This window comes from Dermacentor albipictus, chromosome 1, assembly GCF_038994185.2.
Source record: "Dermacentor albipictus isolate Rhodes 1998 colony chromosome 1, USDA_Dalb.pri_finalv2, whole genome shotgun sequence".
In the NCBI taxonomy this organism is placed as follows: domain Eukaryota; kingdom Metazoa; phylum Arthropoda; class Arachnida; order Ixodida; family Ixodidae; genus Dermacentor; species Dermacentor albipictus.
The window spans coordinates 505,602,772-505,620,233 of NC_091821.1; the positions used below are offsets into that span (position 1 = coordinate 505,602,772).

The 17,462-nt window shown below is 47.5% G+C and overlaps 1 long non-coding RNA gene across 1 annotated transcript in view; it reads right to left on the minus strand.

Moving 5' to 3' along the window:
- The window catches only part of LOC135907565 (uncharacterized), an 89,090-nt gene that overhangs the window by 13,996 nt on the left and 57,632 nt on the right, over window positions 1-17,462 (minus strand). The gene's annotated exons all lie outside the window — the stretch shown is intronic.

Genomic DNA, 17,462 nt, shown 5'->3' on the forward strand with positions numbered 1-17,462 from the left:
CACGTCTTTGCCACGAAAGAGAGTCTAGTGAGGATCACCGCAAAATCGATTCACTAATCCCGACGTAGGCAGCAACCAGCAGGACGAAAGTGCCCGCACATGCTGAATGGCATTATAGAAGAGATGAATATTTTTCTCGACTTATCGAAAGACCTGCCTACTGACAGCGACTTTGTGACCGTAAATGGATGAAAAGCACTGAGCTCATTAAGCTATTTCTTCAAGGAGAGCAGCCAAGTGTAGATTGCGACTTGAACTATCTTCGCCCATACCATGCTCCTCGTTCCTATAAGCATCGACTCACATATTCTAAGGCCTTTTCTCTACCTTGTATATCAAACATAAGAATTAACGAGCGAGATTACAGACTTGCGTTAGGCGCCAAAACAGAACACAGTGAGTGAAAAATAAGGAAATTGGCGGGGCTGTAGTAGTCTGGTAGGCTACGCTGGACAAGTTAAAAAGGCGAATGGAAAAAACGGAGAAAGGAAGGCAGTGAACGTGAGAACGTGCACGAACGTCAGGCAAAGACACTAGCACAAGCCAGTTGTTTTCAGAAAGCACAAAAGTGCCTTTAATGCCTTCTGAGCCAACAATCGTTCGGCACGGTGTTCCTGTATTTTCTGGTCACTCAGTGGACGTTCATCTAGTCTCCTCAGTGCGGTGGACCCAGTGTCCTTTGAGTACAGTGGCACAATAGGTAGTCAATTTCCTCCTCGAAGCGGCAGACATCCGATGGTGTGAATAAGTGTCAAACAAGCTTTCGCGAAGGGAACTTGCAACCACAAGCGGGAGAGAAGAGGCGCATCGCGTCGGTGAAGCACACCATCTCTCTTTGTGCTGGCAGCATCTATGTTACCGCTAGCACAGAGATGTCGACACTACTGTTTCCTGTCACGTTTTTCTGTAAAGCAGGCATGACTGCACACGTTATAGCGAAAAGTTACAAGTGACTTTGCTATAACGACCTGCTATATCGATTAAGCCATCGATAAAGAGCGATGGGGTGATGAAAGCTCAGTGCCTCAGGAGACTACGTTATTTCAGGCTTATGTGTTCAAATGCATGGGACCGTATCCGGTTTCTTGAAAAAGGAGACGTCCACCGAGGCGATTTTCGGCCTTTTCTCCTAAAGCCGCTTCAGTACCCAAAGCGCTTGAAGCTCGATGTGTGATTAGCCTAAGTAAGAATGAAAGTCTGTTCGGACTTTTCAAGTGCGAGGCAGCACAGCAAGAACACACAGACAAGACAAAAGAAGCACTAACCTACAACAGCAGCTTTATTGCAACGAGGCCAATGTAGTGTGCACCATCCCCCGTTTGCATACAATCTCATAGCCAGAGAATCATAAATCGTCAAAGAAAGCTTAGGAAAGCGCAGAAAAGCCACTCACCATTATTTAGAAATAAAACGTGGTTTCTTTTTCAGAAACCAATCTAGAGTGCACTTTTCAAGAACCCGGTTTCTTTGTTTCTTAAAGCTCGTGAACGCGTGCTCATACATGCAGCTCCGCGTTTGTAAATCGCGTTTGTTTCATATATAGCGCGCATGTGCACTTTAAATATCTTCCGATCGCCTTGCTTACGTGAAGGTTTCATTTGCACCCATACTCGCTACAATGTAGCCCGTATTGTTTCCCTGTCTGTCTGTCTGTCTGTCTGTCTGTCTGTCTGTCTGTCTGTCTGTCTGTCTGTCTGTCTGTCTGTCTGTCTGTCTGTCTGTCTGTCTGTCTGTCTGTCTGTCTGTCTGTCTGTCTGTGTCCGTCCGTCCGCCTGTCCGCCCGTCCGTCGGTCCGTCTGTCTGTGTCCGTCCATCCGCCTGTCTGTCTGTCTCTCCGTGCGTCCGTCCGTCCGCCTGTCTGTCTATCTGTCTGTCTGTCTGTCTGTCTGTCCGCCCGCCCGCCCGCCCGTCTGCTGTCTGTCTGTGTCAGTCCGTCCGCCTCTCTGTCTGTGTCCATCCGTCCGTCCGCCTGTCTGTCTGTCTGTCCGTCCGTCGGTCTGTCTGTCCATAATCCTTCTGTCCGTCCGTCTGTCTGTATATGCGTCCGTCTGTCTTTCCATCCGTCCGTCTGTCTGTCTGTCTGTCTGTCTGTCTGTCTGTCTGTCCGTCCGTCCATCTGTCTGTCTGTCTGTCTGTCTGTCTGTCTGTCTGTCTGTCTGTCTGTCTGTCTGTCTGTCTGTCTGTCTGTCTGTCTGTCTGTCCATCCGTCCATCCGTCGGTCTGTCTGTCCGCCCATCCGTCCGTCTGTCTGTCTGTCTGTCTGTCTGTCTGTCTGTCTGTCCGCCCGTCCATCCGTCTGTCTGTCTGTCTGTCTGTCTGTCTGTCTGTATATCCGTCCGTCTGTCTGTCTGTATGTCTGTCTGTCTGTATGCCCATCTGTCTGTCTGCCTGTGTGTCTGTCTGTCCGCCCGTCCGTCTGGCTGTGCCCGCCCGTCCGTCTGTCCATCCGTCCGCCTGTCTGTCTGTCCGCCCGTCTGTCTGTCTGTGTCCATCCGTCCTTCTGTCTGTCTGTCCGTCCGGTCGTCTGTCTGTCTGTCCATGTCCATCCGTCCGTCTGTCTGTCTGTCTGTCTGCCCGTCTGTCTGTCTGTCTGTCTATCCGTCCGGCCGCCTGTCTGTGTCCATCCGTCCGTCTGTCCGTCCGCCCGTCTGTCTGTCTGAGTCCGTCTGTCCGTCCGTCCGCCTGTCTGTCTGTCTGTCCGTCCGTCTGTCTGTCTGTCTGTCCGTCCATCTGTCTGTGTCCTTCCGCCCGTCTGTCGGTCTGTCCGCCCGTCTGCCTGTCTGCGTCCGTCCGTCCGTCTGTCTGTGTCCGTCCGTCCGTCTGTCTGTCCGCCGGTCTGCCCGTCCGTCCGTCCGTCCGCCTGTCTGTCTCTGTCTGTTTCTGTCTGTCTGTCCGTCGGACTGTCTGTCTGTCTGTCTGTCCGTCCTTCTGTCTGTGTCCGTCCGTCCGTCCGTCTGTCTCTCTGTCTGTCCGCCCGTCCGTCCGTCCGTCTGTCTGTCTGTCCATCTGTCTGTCTGTCTGTTCGCCCGTCCGTCCGTCCGTCTGTCCATCTGTCTGTCTGTGTCCTTCCGTCCGTCCGCCCATCCATCTGTCTGTCTGTCTGTGTCCGTCCATCCTTCTGTCTGTCTGTCTGTGTCCGTTCGTCCTTCTGTCTGTCTGTCTGTCTGTCTGTCTGTCTGTCCGGTCATCTGTCTGTCTGTCCATGTCCGTCCGTCCGTCTGTCTGTGTTCATCCGTCCGTCCGTCCGCCTGTCTGTGTCCGTTCGTCCATCCGTCTGTCTGTCTGTCTGTGTCCGTCCGGCCGGCCGTCTGTGTCAGTCCGCCCACATGTCTGTCTGTCTGTGTCCGTCCGTCCGTCCGTCCGTCTGTCTGTCTGTATATCCGTCCGCCTCTCTGTCTGTCTGTCTGTCCGCCCGCCCGTCCGGCCGTCCGTCTGTCTGTCTGTGTCGGCCCGTCCATCCGTCCGTCTGTCTGTCTGTCTGTGTCCGTCCGTCCTTCCATCCGTCTGTCTGTCTGTCTGTCCGCCCATCTGTCTGTCTGTGTCCGTCCGTCTGTCTGTCTGTCCATCTGTCTGTCTGTCCGTCCGTCCGCCTGTCTGTCTGTCTCTGTCTGTCTGTCCATCTGTCTATCTGTCTGTGTCCGTCCGTCCTTCCATCAGTCTGTCTGTCTGTCTGTCTGCCCATCTGTCTGTGTCCATCCGTCTGTCTTTCTGTCTGTCCATCCGTCCGTCTGTCTGTCTGAGTCCGTCTGTCCGTCTGTCTGTGTCCATCCGTCCATCTGTCTGTCTGTGTCCGTCCGCCCGTCTGTCTGTCTGTCCGCCGGTCTGCCCGTCCGTCCGTCCGCCTGTCTGTCTGTCTCTGTCTGTCTGTCCGTCTGTCTGTCCATCCTTCTCTCTGTGTCCGTCCGTCCGTCTGTCTCTCTGGGTCCGTCCGTCCGTCCGTCTGTCTGTCTGTCCGTCCGTCTGTTTGTCCATCTGTCCGTCTGTCTGTCTGTGTCCGTCCGTCCGTCCGCCTGTCCGTCCGTCCGTCCGTCTGTCTGCTTATCTGTGTCCATCCGTCCGTCGTGGCCCTTGCGTCTACAAACGTAGACTGGTTAGGGAGTGTCTGTCTGTCTGTGGGGTAGCTGATAATCCGTGATTAGAGTGGCACTTGTCTCGTGCCCAGTCCCCTATGTCAGTTCCGCGCTTCAACCTTACTCGCGGTCATAAAACGAACTGTCTGTCTGTCCGCCCATCTGTCGGTCTGTGTCCGACCGCCTGTCTGTCTGTCTGCCCGTCTGTCTGTCCCTCCGTCTGTCTGTCTGTGTCCGTCCGTCCGCCTGTGTGTCTGCCTGTCCGTCAATCCGTCTGTCTGTGTTCGTCCGTCCACCTGTCTGTCTGCCGGTCTGTCCGTCCGTCCATCTGTCTGTCTGTCTGTCTGTCTGTCTGTCCGTCCGTCTAAAATATTTGGGTTTGGAAAGCAAACATCTTGATACATGTCGAGAGCCTCATCTGAACTGCACAGGCGCAGACATCCATTATGCATCAAGCAAAAACTGCCCATATATCAATAGAGAGCAGGTGGTTTACGACAAACTAATGAAAGACCGCTGAACGCATAAAGAGGCCACGGCCTCGCGGCCTCATTTGGTTCCTTCGAGCGGCCGGGGTCCTGGTTAATTGTCTCTACTCTGAGAAAGACGTCTCCCTCTACCTGGTTTAGTCACCGGCAACCATCAATCATAAGGAAGACTGGGAATGGGAGGAACTAGGTAGCCATAATTACCGCGACTGAAAAGCTACAGTACGTGTTGCCATAGTCATGACGATTGAGACAGCTCGCAGCCCAATCTACTAGCAACCACCATGAGTGGGGTAGAGATCGCACACGCTCGTGACACCCTGCAGCGTTCGACATGCCTGCTGTGGGCATGGGTAGGAAAATAGCAAGATCAGATAACCCTGCTCAATGTTTTCTCTCTCCATAGGGGCTATGTTCAAGACCGCAAGGTAATCCACGAATCAATAAATTTATGAATCTGAAATACCGGTTGGTGGCAAATATGCCTGCATCAACAGGTGTGACCAGGAATGCGTTATGTGCTCACAGAAAGTGATGTGCGGACGCCTCTATTTTCTTTGCTTTAATTGTCTTTATTTCACTGTATGTTTTACTTGACCTGGTGCAACACAGCAAACCGGATTATACCTGGTTAACCTTCCTTCCATTTCTTCGTCTCTCTCTTAGGCGAGGAGTGGTTACAAACGCTTGTACTTCATCAATGGCGCTACACCTATAGCAAATGGAATCTGGGAGGCATTAAGAAGTAGTAAAGGTGTTTGAAAAATAAGAAAACCATGTTACTCCGGTAGTTTGCGCAATACTAAAAAGCAGTAGTGCAGCCGTGAAAATCTCCATTAAGAACACATTGAAACATTTAGCAAGGGATGCTCAGGCTACGAGGCAGCAACGTTGGTGAGTGATGAGCCATTGTGAGCAGGGTTGTTAGTGGCGAATATCCAGCAGGCGGTACAATCACGGAGCACTGCACCATAATCGTAGCGCAAGTGAAGACACGATTGCGCGACTTATGCGAAGTTGTATGGCATAAATACATCGCGCGCTAATATGCACAAAACTTTGTTTCATCATGGTGAGAAAGAAATTATCTGTTTTGTGTGTCTGTGGTATATCGTGTTCCCTAACGAGCACCAAATTTTAATGCGCCGGAGTTTTAGGTTACGCTGGCAGTCTAAAGTGGCCCTTACGCCAACAAACGTAGACTGGTTAGGGAGTGGGCTAGCTGATAATCCATGATTAGAGTGGCGCTTGTGTCGTGCCCTGTCCTCTATGTCAGTTCCGCGCTTCAACTTTACTCGCGGTCATAAAACGAACTTCTACCGAGGAACAAAATTCCACAGCCGACAAAACAGAAAAAAAGGGTCTTCAGCATACACGAAAGCCAATGCTTTATGTCTTCGGAAACACTGCCGCTAACGAGAAAAACAAAGGCCAAAATGTCGGGTTTCGAGTGTGCCAGCCATTCCGCGAGTTCGTGCATCACGATAACGACACTGTCCTTGTTTGACGTGCCTCAATTACGTACTTTCGAGTTGGTTGTCCCAGGTCCTAACCACGCCTTTTCCGTTTTCGACAGTCACATTGAGAAATATGCAAGGATTACATATCTTTACGGTATCTATTGTCTATATTTAACATCCTAGTTAATAGGTTCACTAATGTTTTACTTCCTTCAATTCCTCTTTCTTCCTGGATATCTGAGCCTGTAACTACAAAATAATGATTTTAGCAGAACTCTTCGCAGCAGTAGGTTCAAGTCAATCATAATGTTGGACGCACTACACCAGCGAAAAGAAAGATTGGATAGTAGCAAAAGCAACAAGTCTCGCGAGTGAGACGGTTTGTGAACTTTGTCTGGAGTAACATGGGAGGCGTAATAGCATCGATAATGTCGGGAGTACCCACTTAGTCTATAGTCGTAAACGTAAAGTTGAGCCATTGCTGCGATGTCGTCCGAATGTATATGCTACAGGAGTTGCTTTTGGTACTCAATTTATGCCATGATGTGTCATCGTCAATTCGAGTATGGACTTCGTAACTAGAAAATTCATTTCTTCCATGGTTTAACCCTTTTTCATTGACTTACATGCTACCGTACTGCCATTTCCTGCATGATTGAGTACAAGATGCTGCCCGGGGTAATGATTTTATGTTATAACGAAAAAACGACATGAAGAGAAAGTCCGTAGGTGGAGTACGCAAAACATATGTTCAACGTATGTAACAGCTAGTGGACGTCTTACGGTCTCACATTGCAATCGCGCTCATTGCCTATGCGCATCGGGCCGGTTTGTCTTGTAGAGGGTGTTTACGCACCAGGGTACTGAAATGACCTCCTACTGTTGGCCGATTGCCCTGCGCCACTCGAGCCCACCGCAATCGCAGATGGTTGGGGCTCCTGCACTTGCCTCAATCTCCTGAACTCGCTAGAGAGACGGACACGCTCCCTCCGCCGCGGTCAAAAGGGTTGTGTACAGTGGCGTAGCAACATGGGGGGAGGGGGGGGAGGTTCGGGGGGCCGTGGGCCCTGGGTGCACGGGGCCAGTAGGGGGGGGGGGGGTGTCATGTACGTCTGAAGACACCCGAAAATTGTCGATATGCTCGCCTTCCTCGACTACACATGGGCTGGGGGGTGACAGTAGAGCTGAGGGCCCCGGGTGCCAGACGACCTAGTTACGCCACTGGTTGTGTACCCCTGTGTCTCGCTGCTGGAGTCTGTTCACTCTATTTATGGATCGCGCATGTTGAAAGCGGGGACCGACTATGTGTGAAATATCCTCAAGGCGATGCACACATGTAGGCCTTTAAAACTCCTGATGGGGACGGGTTTGAGTACCATGGGTTATGCTTACTATAGCAGAGGAAGCTCTCCTAAAAGTAACCACTTTCGTTCGGATAAAAAAAGGAGATTCCTGCCGAGCTACGCTCTCTGAACACTGCGCGCGGAGCAAAGTATGGCTCCAATGGCGTGGCGCGATGCATTGTTCTCTGCGCCCGCGGTATAGTCGACAAAGTCTTCTTTATTTTGCACCAAAGCAAAGTACGGAAGAAGTAAAGTTGAAAATATATAAGCGATATTAGTGTTAAATGTTGTTGTTACATGCGTTTTCAGCGTGTAACACTGAAGGAGGTAACCTGAACCGAATGATATGGTGTTTCTGTGGCATAAATAACTACGATAATAATTTCATCGCAATAGATACGTGATACTCAGAACGATACTGTAATGACTAAAAGGGAAAGTCCTCGAGATGTATTTACACATTGCTATTGATGATGAGCGAACTTTTCCGAGGTGCTATGAAAGTCAGTGGTGCTCCCACATAATGCAGGTGGCAATATCCTCCATTCTGTTTACAGCGGCATAGTTGGAAGACGCCGTTATTTGGCAGCGGATGTGCGGCAAAGGCGGCTGATGGTCGGTTGGTTAGTTTGGGTTTAATGGCACAAAGGTAACTAAGGTCGTATTGCGCCAGTCACAAAACAAAAAGAAACGCTACGTTAGTGCAAGTAAACATGCATTACAATATACTTGGTGTAAATAACCAGTTTTCTCTAGTCATACAGGTTAATTAAAATTAAATTATGGGGTTTTACGTGCCAAAACGTGGACTCCGGAAATTTGGAGCACCTGCGGTTTTTAACGTGCACCTAAATCTAAGTACACGGGTGTTCTCGCATTTCGCCCCCATCGAAATGCGGCTGCAACGGCAGGGATTTGATCCCGCGACCTCGTGCTAAGCAGCCCAACACCATAGCCACTGAGCAACACCGCGGGCTCCTACAGGTTAGTAAATAGAACTAGGGGGTCACCTGCCAGTAATAGGGCAGGGTGTATTGGTGTATATGAATTATACAGGCTGTGTAAAAACCTCCGTCACTGTGTTTCAAAGTGTGGACATGTTATAAGGATTTGTATTACTGTAAGCGGTTGATTGCATATTTCGGAAGTCGGCGGTTTTTCTTTTCGGAGGCAAAAGTTCCGTGTTAGATATGTGTGTCCAATTCAAAGTCGACACATGATCCCCTCGAAGAACCGTTGCTGGTGACTGCATGACTTCCACTCGCCAATTACAGATTTAATAAGATGAAGCTTGTTTCTTAAACAATGGTCCCATCCGTGATGCCATTTTGACGTCAAGGCCTTCCGAACTGCTGTGATACTGTCTCTATATAGAAGTGTTGTATATGTAAAATTTGTTTACGCTGTCATCGATGCGCATCTATCCGCTGCTTCGTTACCCGGTATCTCAACATGGCTTGGTATCCTGCAAAACCTAATTGATCTGCCGTATTCGTGTGACGATAATGCGTTCAAGATATGCCCTAACAGGGGTTCACTTTTGCATTTCACGTGTAGAGCCTTGAGTATGCCTAATGAATCTGTGTATATGACAGTGTTTTCAAGTTTGTCTGCGATGATCTTTTGAACTACCGTCCGTATTACGCATACTTCGGCTGTGTAGACAGAGGCATGCTGTGGTAGTCGAATACTTCTTTCCCAATTTTCATTTACGGCCCCCCACCCACGTGTTTCTTTTTTCGTTTTAGAGCCATCAGCATAAAATTTCATGTAATTTTAATACTTGTCATGAAGAAAAAAATTATGGTGTTTTACGTGCCCAAACCACTTTCTGATTATGAGGCACGCCGTAGTGGAGGAATCCGGAAATTTTGACCACCTGGGGTTCTTTAACGTGCACCTAAATCTAAGTACACGGGTGTTTTCGCATTTCGCCCCCATCGAATGCGGCCGCCGTGGCCGGGATTCGATCCCGCGACCTCGTTCTCAGCAGCCCAACACCATAGCCACTGAGCAACCAGGGCGGGTTTGTCATGAAGAGCGCCGAATTCTTGTATAATCTGTTGGTGTGATGTGTCTCTTTTCTTTAAATATGTTGGCGTCCAGTCGCAAAAGGTTGTGGAATCACACCATGGCAGCAAACCTTCTGGCTTTTTGGCAACCTGGAGGACTTCCCGAGGGATGTCATAAACCCGGATAATAGTCCTCGTATCACAAGATAAGCGGCCTAATCATGTTTTGCTTATTTGTATAATGTAAGCGGGAGCTGCACTGACGATGTTGCAGCATATGTGTTGTGGTGAGGACTGCATTCTGAGTATGTAGGAAAAATTTAGTAGCACTCTGGGGGCGCTGTTGTAAAGGAGGCTCATTACAGTCAACGTAGAAACTCTGGACAGGTGATGTTCTATAAGCGCCACTTGCCAGTCGCAGGCAGAGGTTATGAACTGAGTCAAGTCGCCAGAGGTAAGACTGTCTGGCTGAACCATACATGATGCCACCGTAGTCTAATACGCTACGTGCTAAAATGCGGTAGATGTGTAGCAGGCATTTACGTCTGAGCCCCAGCGTTTCCGGCAGAGGACTTTGAGGATGTTAAGTGCATTGTTCGCTTTAATTTTAAGACTATTTATGTGCGCGGGAAGCTGAACTTTTTATCAAACAGAACACCCACAAACTTCTGTTCTTGTTTTACCGGTAGCATGGCATCCTGTAGCTTAAGGATGGGATCTGGATGTAGGCCTGTTTTTTGTGAAAAGACAACATGAATAGTTTTTTCACTTGAAAAGCGAAAACAGTTTTCAGATGCCCACTGCGTGAGTTTGTTTACCGGAATTTGGATTTGCCATTCACAGGTTGCCAACTTTGATGCACGACATGAAACTTGCAGATCATCCACATACAATGAGTGCTTTACAGAGGTTGGAATTACATTACTGACTGTGTTCATTTTCACCACAAACAATGTTGTGCTTAATAAACATATCTGTGGCCCACCATTTTTCTGATTAAATACGCGGGACAACACCGCTCCTAAACGCTCTTGGAATGTTCGGCCGGACATAAAATCGGCTAGACATTTGAGAATTCTACCAGGGATCCCTTAATCCGCTAAGTCCCTTAAAGTACTAAACATCTATTTTGTGTCGTACTCCTTTTCTAGATCAAAGAAAACCGCGAGGCAGTATTGCTTGTGTAGAAAGGCTGCACGTATCTCGCGTTCTAGCCGAACTAGATGATTTGTTGTAGATCAGCCTTTCTTGTACCCACACTGATGATTATCGAGCAGGTTCTCGGTTTAAAGGACGTATTTCAATCTGATGTTTAGGATGGATTCATAAGAAGACACCTTGTGAGTGCTATAGGTCGGTAGCTAGCTGCTGTTATAGGATGCTGTCCAGCTTTCAAGAAAAAGATTATAATGGCTTTCTTCCACTCATTTGGCATTTTTCCTGTTTCCCAGATTATGTTGAAAAAAAAACGGAGGAAGATCTTTACTGCTTTAGGAGATAGGGGTGCGAGCATTGCGTAATATATCATGTCCGGAGTGGCGGGCGCTGTCTTTTTGCCAGCAGTGAGTACTTTGTTGATTTCTGGGAGTGTTAAAGGGGCATTATATGATCTCTCGGAACTTCCTGTTGTCGGAAGCTTTTGTTTTCTGCTGATTGCTTATGTTTTAGAAACGTCGCAGAATAGATTCTGAGCTGAATATCTCTTGAAAATGTTGCCCTAATACGCTTGCTTGTTCTTCTAAATTTGTTTGCGTGCCTGGGGTCTGAGAGTATGGGGATAGCTTAAAAACCGTAGTCGCCTTTGAACTTATGAAGTTGATCCCACATTCTTGTGAATGTTATTGAGCTATTTATGGGGGAAACATACGTTTTCCAAGACTGTCTTTCGGCTTGCCTGAGCGTGTACCTGGCTTTCTCCTTTATTTTTTTTTAAACAGAGGAGATTATCTTGTGTTGCGTATCGCCGAAAAATACCCCACGCTTTGTTTCGTGCTTTCTTAGTGTGAGTACATTCATTCGTCCACCAGGGTTTAAATTTTTTTAAGAAGCCGGAGGATTGCGGAATCGTTTGTTCTGCTGCAGCAAGTATCGAAGCAGTAATCTTTTCATTCATTTCGTCTATCGTTTGATCTCCCGATATGTCATCCAGACTGGCCTTTTCGCTGAAGACAGGCCAGTCAGCTAGGTGGAATTTCCAACGGGGTTACTTACTGGTTATTCTGTACTTAGTGGTACTGCAGGGAAAGGAGATGTTTTTTTTAATATTGCCAGGCATATTGCCACTACTATAAGGACTGTCAGTAACACTCCATTTAAAATCGATAAAGAGAGATGGAGTGCACAGCGCCAGATCTAGACAGCTCATAGCTCCTGTGCTTGGGGTGCAGTAGGTTGGCGCACGAGTGTTTAAAAGGCATATGTCGTTTGTCAGGATAAAATCTTCAAGTTTTTGTCCCCTGGTGTCGATTGTTTTTCTACGCCATAATGCATGTGCGTTAATATCACCCGCTATTAGAAAAGGTTGAAGTAGCTGGTTTAAACTTAACTCCAGATCTCTTACAGTAAAATGTGAATGTAGTTGAATGTATATGGAACAAATGTTGATAGTTCTTGTGTGCTAAAGCAGTTACAGCAACGGCTTCTATGTGACTGTTAATGGCAACTTCTCTTGCTGCAATGCCGCTCTGCAGAACAATGGCTACACCACCCGAAAGCCGGTTCGCCTGAGTACGGTCGCACCGCACAACAGTGAAGACTGTTAAAGTTTTTTTTTTCGCTTTTCGCCTAAGTTTGTTTCCTGCAAGTACAAGGCCACAGGAGAGAAGTTACTTAGCATGTCTTTGATGTCACCTACGTTGTGCAAGAGTACTCTGCAATTCCAATGGATAATAAAAGCCATTAGGAAACTCAAAGGTAAGAAATTGCAATAAAGTGAATGAGAATAAGAAAGATGTTAGGTGACACAGATCTAAAGAATGCTTATACAATGTAGCGATAACCCTTAGCTTTCTTATTTACCGTGGTTATTGAGACTTTGCGCCTCTTTCCGCGCTCGAGAGTGCGCTTCTCCTTTGGCGTCGACTACACGGGGGTTTTCGGGTAGACCCCCAACGCTCTCTTTGAGTCGCTGGAGGACCGATAATCGGGCGCCAAAACACCTGTCTCGGGCCTTGGAGTTCGGTTGATTTTAGTGCCCTGCGGGACTGGTGTTTTCAGGGCCTTTGAAGAGGATGGATCAGCGCTGGCTGCTTCCACCACGAGGGCCGGAGGGGTCACTGCGGGACCACTATGCGTGGGCTCGGAGGACTCCTGAGTACTCTGTGATGCTACCCCCACGTGCATCACATCGGCATAAATGACAATCGCTTTATCGCTTCAAAGAACGATATTTTTTTCTTTGACAGTGCAACTGCTTCTTTTTTTTCTTTTTTCCAGCAATGGCAAGACCGCGAGTAAGCTGGGTGATCTTTGCAGTTAACATATTGCGGGGAAGAGGTGCAATTGTCAGATTGGTTATCGTTGGAGCTGCATTTAGCACAAGTTGTTTGTCCTCGGCATGCATAGGAAGCATGTCCAAGCCTTTCGCATTTGAAACATCGCCTGGGATTCTGGATATATGGTCTGACATTTACCTTAACATAACTTGCATCCAGTGAGGTAGGCATTACACTTGTTCCAAAGGTGAGTATAACATGTTTTGTCCAGATTTCTTGGTGGTTTCTGTGGATGAAAACTCTTTGTAGTTTAGTAACGTTTTGTTCCTGGAAACCTTCCAGCAGTTCGTCGCCGCTCAAGCCAATAAAGACTTCCTCTGATATCACACCCCTGTTTGTATTTAGTGTCTGTGTGGTGAAACTGAAGCCGATACTGGTAAGTTCCGAGAGATATTGCGCTTAAGTTTTGTCATTTATTTCTAAGAGGAGGTCCCCGCTAGACGTTTTTTTAGGCTTTCTATGTCGGTGTAATTTTGTCTTCCAGACACTTGGCCACCAGGATTGGAGAGAGCTTTCTTACTGGTATGCTGTTTTCGCTGTGCAGTACGTAGTGCTTGGGAAATGATGGAGCGTTGCTCGGAAATGAATGAGACCTGGAACAGTGCTTCGCTGCGGCATCTATTCAGACGCCGATCATAGACAACGGATGCATGCGCTGCCATGAGAAAAATGTGTATGTTCTGTAATAGCGTCGACCACTCACACCGGAGCCCAACGAGGGGATGTGGGAGAGCTTGCGTACAAGTCTGCACGACGCAAGTCGTACGCCGTCACTATAACCAAATATGGTGTACCCAAGGTAGGATAGCCACACTAGGTTAGCCCTAGCCGCCAAGGAGTAAGGAAGTGAATGGAAGAGAGAAGGTGACAGGAAAGGTGAAAATGTGAGAGGGAAAAACAAAGATTTGAGGAGAGAGACAGGAGAAGTTGACTGCCGACTTCCCCCGGGTGGGCCATTCTGGGGTGCCGTCTACGTGAAACAGAGACCAAAGAAGTGCGTTGCCTCCGCGGGCGGTCTTAAAGGTATGAGCACCCTGCATCGGCTCTACCCCCTGGATCACCCTTTCCCTGAACACAGCTGAGCCGCGCACGGCTACACGCGGGAAGGTCCCACCCTCATCTGCCTGGATACGCGGTGTCGCAACACACCAAACGCCTGCTGACGCAGACGCCCCTGCGGGGCAAAGGAGGAAGAGAAAAATGATGCTGTGTATATCTCTGGCGCAGTGGGTTTGGAATACCCGCACGCTTGAAGTGTACATGCAAAAGTTATGCAGTCAGATGCTCCGTTTGAATATTAATGCGATAGGGTTAAGGCCCCCGTACCGCAGAAACTCCGGCGTCGGCGTCCAGTGTCGAACGTTGTTACGGTAAAAATATTTTCGTACCACCCATACCCAGACCCACTAAGTTGTGCAAAGAAGCTATTGAGCTAATTGAATTTCACGAAATAAAATACGTAGACAAATTGTAAAGTACGCCTTAAACACAACCTACCGGCATGATAGCGTTCGATTGTAATTTGACTATAAGAGAAAAGTTCACTCTGTTACGGGAAAGCCAAAGAAAGCACTTTTCCAGCGCTTCTACCATGCATAGACCGGCCACAGCACACGCCATTTGCGCACGCCGGCACGCGAGCATCTTCGAGGCCACGGAGCAGCGCACCCGGTTCCTTGCAATACCTCCAGATGGCACTCGCGTCTGCCGCAACGTGGCCCACGCAAGAGGCCGCGTTTCTACCAGAAAGCTCGCTTTCGTGCATAGCGCTGGCGGCCCGCGTTTCCCTGTCAATATTGCGGTTACATACGCTGCAGTTGCCGGGATGCGTGCGAAGCAGTCAGGGATCCGATTGCTGTCGCGTTCCACTATTAAAGGCGAAGCTTAAGCGTCCTCCAAATATTTTATTTGCACAGGTCTCGTGCGGCGCAATCCTGTCTCTACATGTTCTATAATAAGATATTTATTTCTCAAGTCACTGCTTCAGTATATTGAGAAAAATAATCTTTGTGGGTTTTTACGTGCCAAAACCATGGTCTGATTATGAAGTACGCCAAGGTGGCGGACTTCGGATTATTTTCGACCACTTGGGATTCTTTACTGTACACATAAATCTAAGTACACGGGTGTTTTCTGCATCTCGCTTTCATCGAAATGCGGCCATCGTGGCCGGGACTTGATCCCGCGGCCTCGTGCTTAGCAGCTGAACACCATAGCCACACAGCAACCTAAGCGGGTAAAAAGAAACATTAAAGACCCATTTCACGAAACTGGCATGCTGATCACAATTACCACTATCCATGAACTTGGAGACTATGAACTCGTGCATAGTTATAGATGCTTGTGCGAGGACCCAGAACCTTACAACTCATTCCAAGTGATTACCAAGTTATACCTGCCTACTCTCTTCTTGTCTTTAGTTGATTTCATTACTACGTGATATTTTTGTAACTGTCGCGCTCAATGTATCCTTTTCCTTAAATGTGAAAGTATTATTTTATATTCATTAGCTGTAGACACCCATGTCTCCGCAAATCAACCATAGTTGAAACGAGGAGAGAAGTTTCCAAGAATATGTAAAAAAATGAAAAACTGCGACCCTTGTAGCCAATAAATTATAGTACTTGCTTTAGCCTATTTCCCTAAAAATACAATGAACAGTTCGTTCTTTTTGTCCGTCTTTGCACTATGAAATCTCTGAATACTTTTTTTCAATCCAGGGTTATGTCAACTTCTGAGATATCACAGAAGCATGAGAGTGGTCCAATTGCATAAAACCCAACTTTTTTGTTCCTGCGGTTCGAAAACTGTCTCTTTAACAGATTTTTTTTCGCTGTTCCTCGGTATTTTCCTGAAAATACTGCCTAGCTTCGCAACACCGTCTGTACAGGGTCCTGGTAGGTGGCGTAGCGAGTCTATGCGAGGTGTTTGTGTGAGCGGGTTTGCAGGGGGTGATTCAGTTCACGAAAAAGAAAGCCACGTCGTTTCTAGGGCCATAACAAGCCATCTAGACAAAGAAAGAAAAAGGCTGCATTAAGTCGTGTTGGGCACACAGCGACAGCGGGGTACGTGAAAGCGTGCTGCTGAGGATGCATGATAACTATGGCATAACATAACCAAATCCAAAAGCCGCATTTGTTTACGCATTTACGCACACACGTTTAATAGGGCACTAATGCAAAATAAAAAAAGTTATACTGATAAAGTATTCTTCGAAAAATGTGTTGTTATGCAATAATACGTCTACGAATAGAGGAGGAAATGAAGCTGAAAGTTTCATTCTTTGAGTTTCACGCCAGAACCACTACGCTACAACAGATTTTTTTTTTTAGTATTTGGATCACGCAGGCTATGTAAAGCTTCTTGAAATTAGCCGTATTTATTCTGTGGCTCCTTTAGAGCAAAATTTAGTCTACCAAAAAATAACAACCTTTCCACTCTGTGAAGATGGAATGGCAGCGAAAGCTGACGACAGTCAAAACTCTCGAACGAAAAGCAAGGTGCTTTCGCTGCCATTCAATCTTCACAGAGTGGAATCGTTGTAATTTTCTGCGTTGCTAGTTCGGAGGTGCCCGGGCTCGCGATTGCCGTTTTCGTTCAGCTTCGGGGGATCGTCCTTCGTCGGTGGGTGCTGGCCAGAAAAGCTGAGGGTGCTCTTCTCATTCGCATTGATACTTCAATTGACCTCGAAAAACTCGTCTAAATATGGATGTAGCTAGATCACTCTCGTTTCATACCTTCTCAGAAGTTCATAACTTTTTTATTGCTAACACCACTAATACCTTCACTGCCGCCCAAGTTAATATCTGCAGCATCCGTAAACACTGGAATCATTTTTGCGCTTTAACTTCGCCTTTCCTGTCTAGCTGTGACGGCTTTGTTTTGACAGAAATTAATGTTCCTGCTGACGCCATGTCTTCTTATTTCATACCAGGTAATAAGTTGTTTTCATACACTCGCACGTTGCGTAAAAAAGGGGGCGCGGGCTTATTTGCGAAAGACAAGTGGTCTGTGTCAGAAAAACCGCTTTCGTTTTCGCAAGCTGAAGTTGTTGCTGTGCAACTATGCTCATCTTAGACTTCATTGGCTGTTTTGCCTGTGTACCGGCCACCTTGTTGCAATGTTCGCTTATTCTTATCAGAATTTTTACACAGCACAATCATCCCTATCTCTTGACGAGAACGTTTGTGTGCTAGGCGACATTAACATCGACACCCTCTGCCCCACTCTGCCACCGGTCGCCGACTATTTCGATCTATTGTCTAAATGGGAATTGGAAGGCATTATGCATCAAGCAACGCGTGATGAAGTTCTGTGTGGAAAGTTGGTTAAATCCTGCATTGACCATATTAATGTTCGGTGCCCCACTTTTGCGATGCAGGCAGCTGTTGTTGAAACCAAGGTCGCTGATCATTATTTCGTCTGTTGTCGAGTTGTAAAAAATGCCAAACCTTCGAAAGTCAATAGCATAAAAAGGAAATGTGCATTGTTGATCCTAAGCTCTTTGACGAATGGGTCAGAAAACATGATTGGCAGTCCATGTTATATACACTCTCTTCAGCTGATTTATACGACCGTTTTGTTCAGATTTTCCA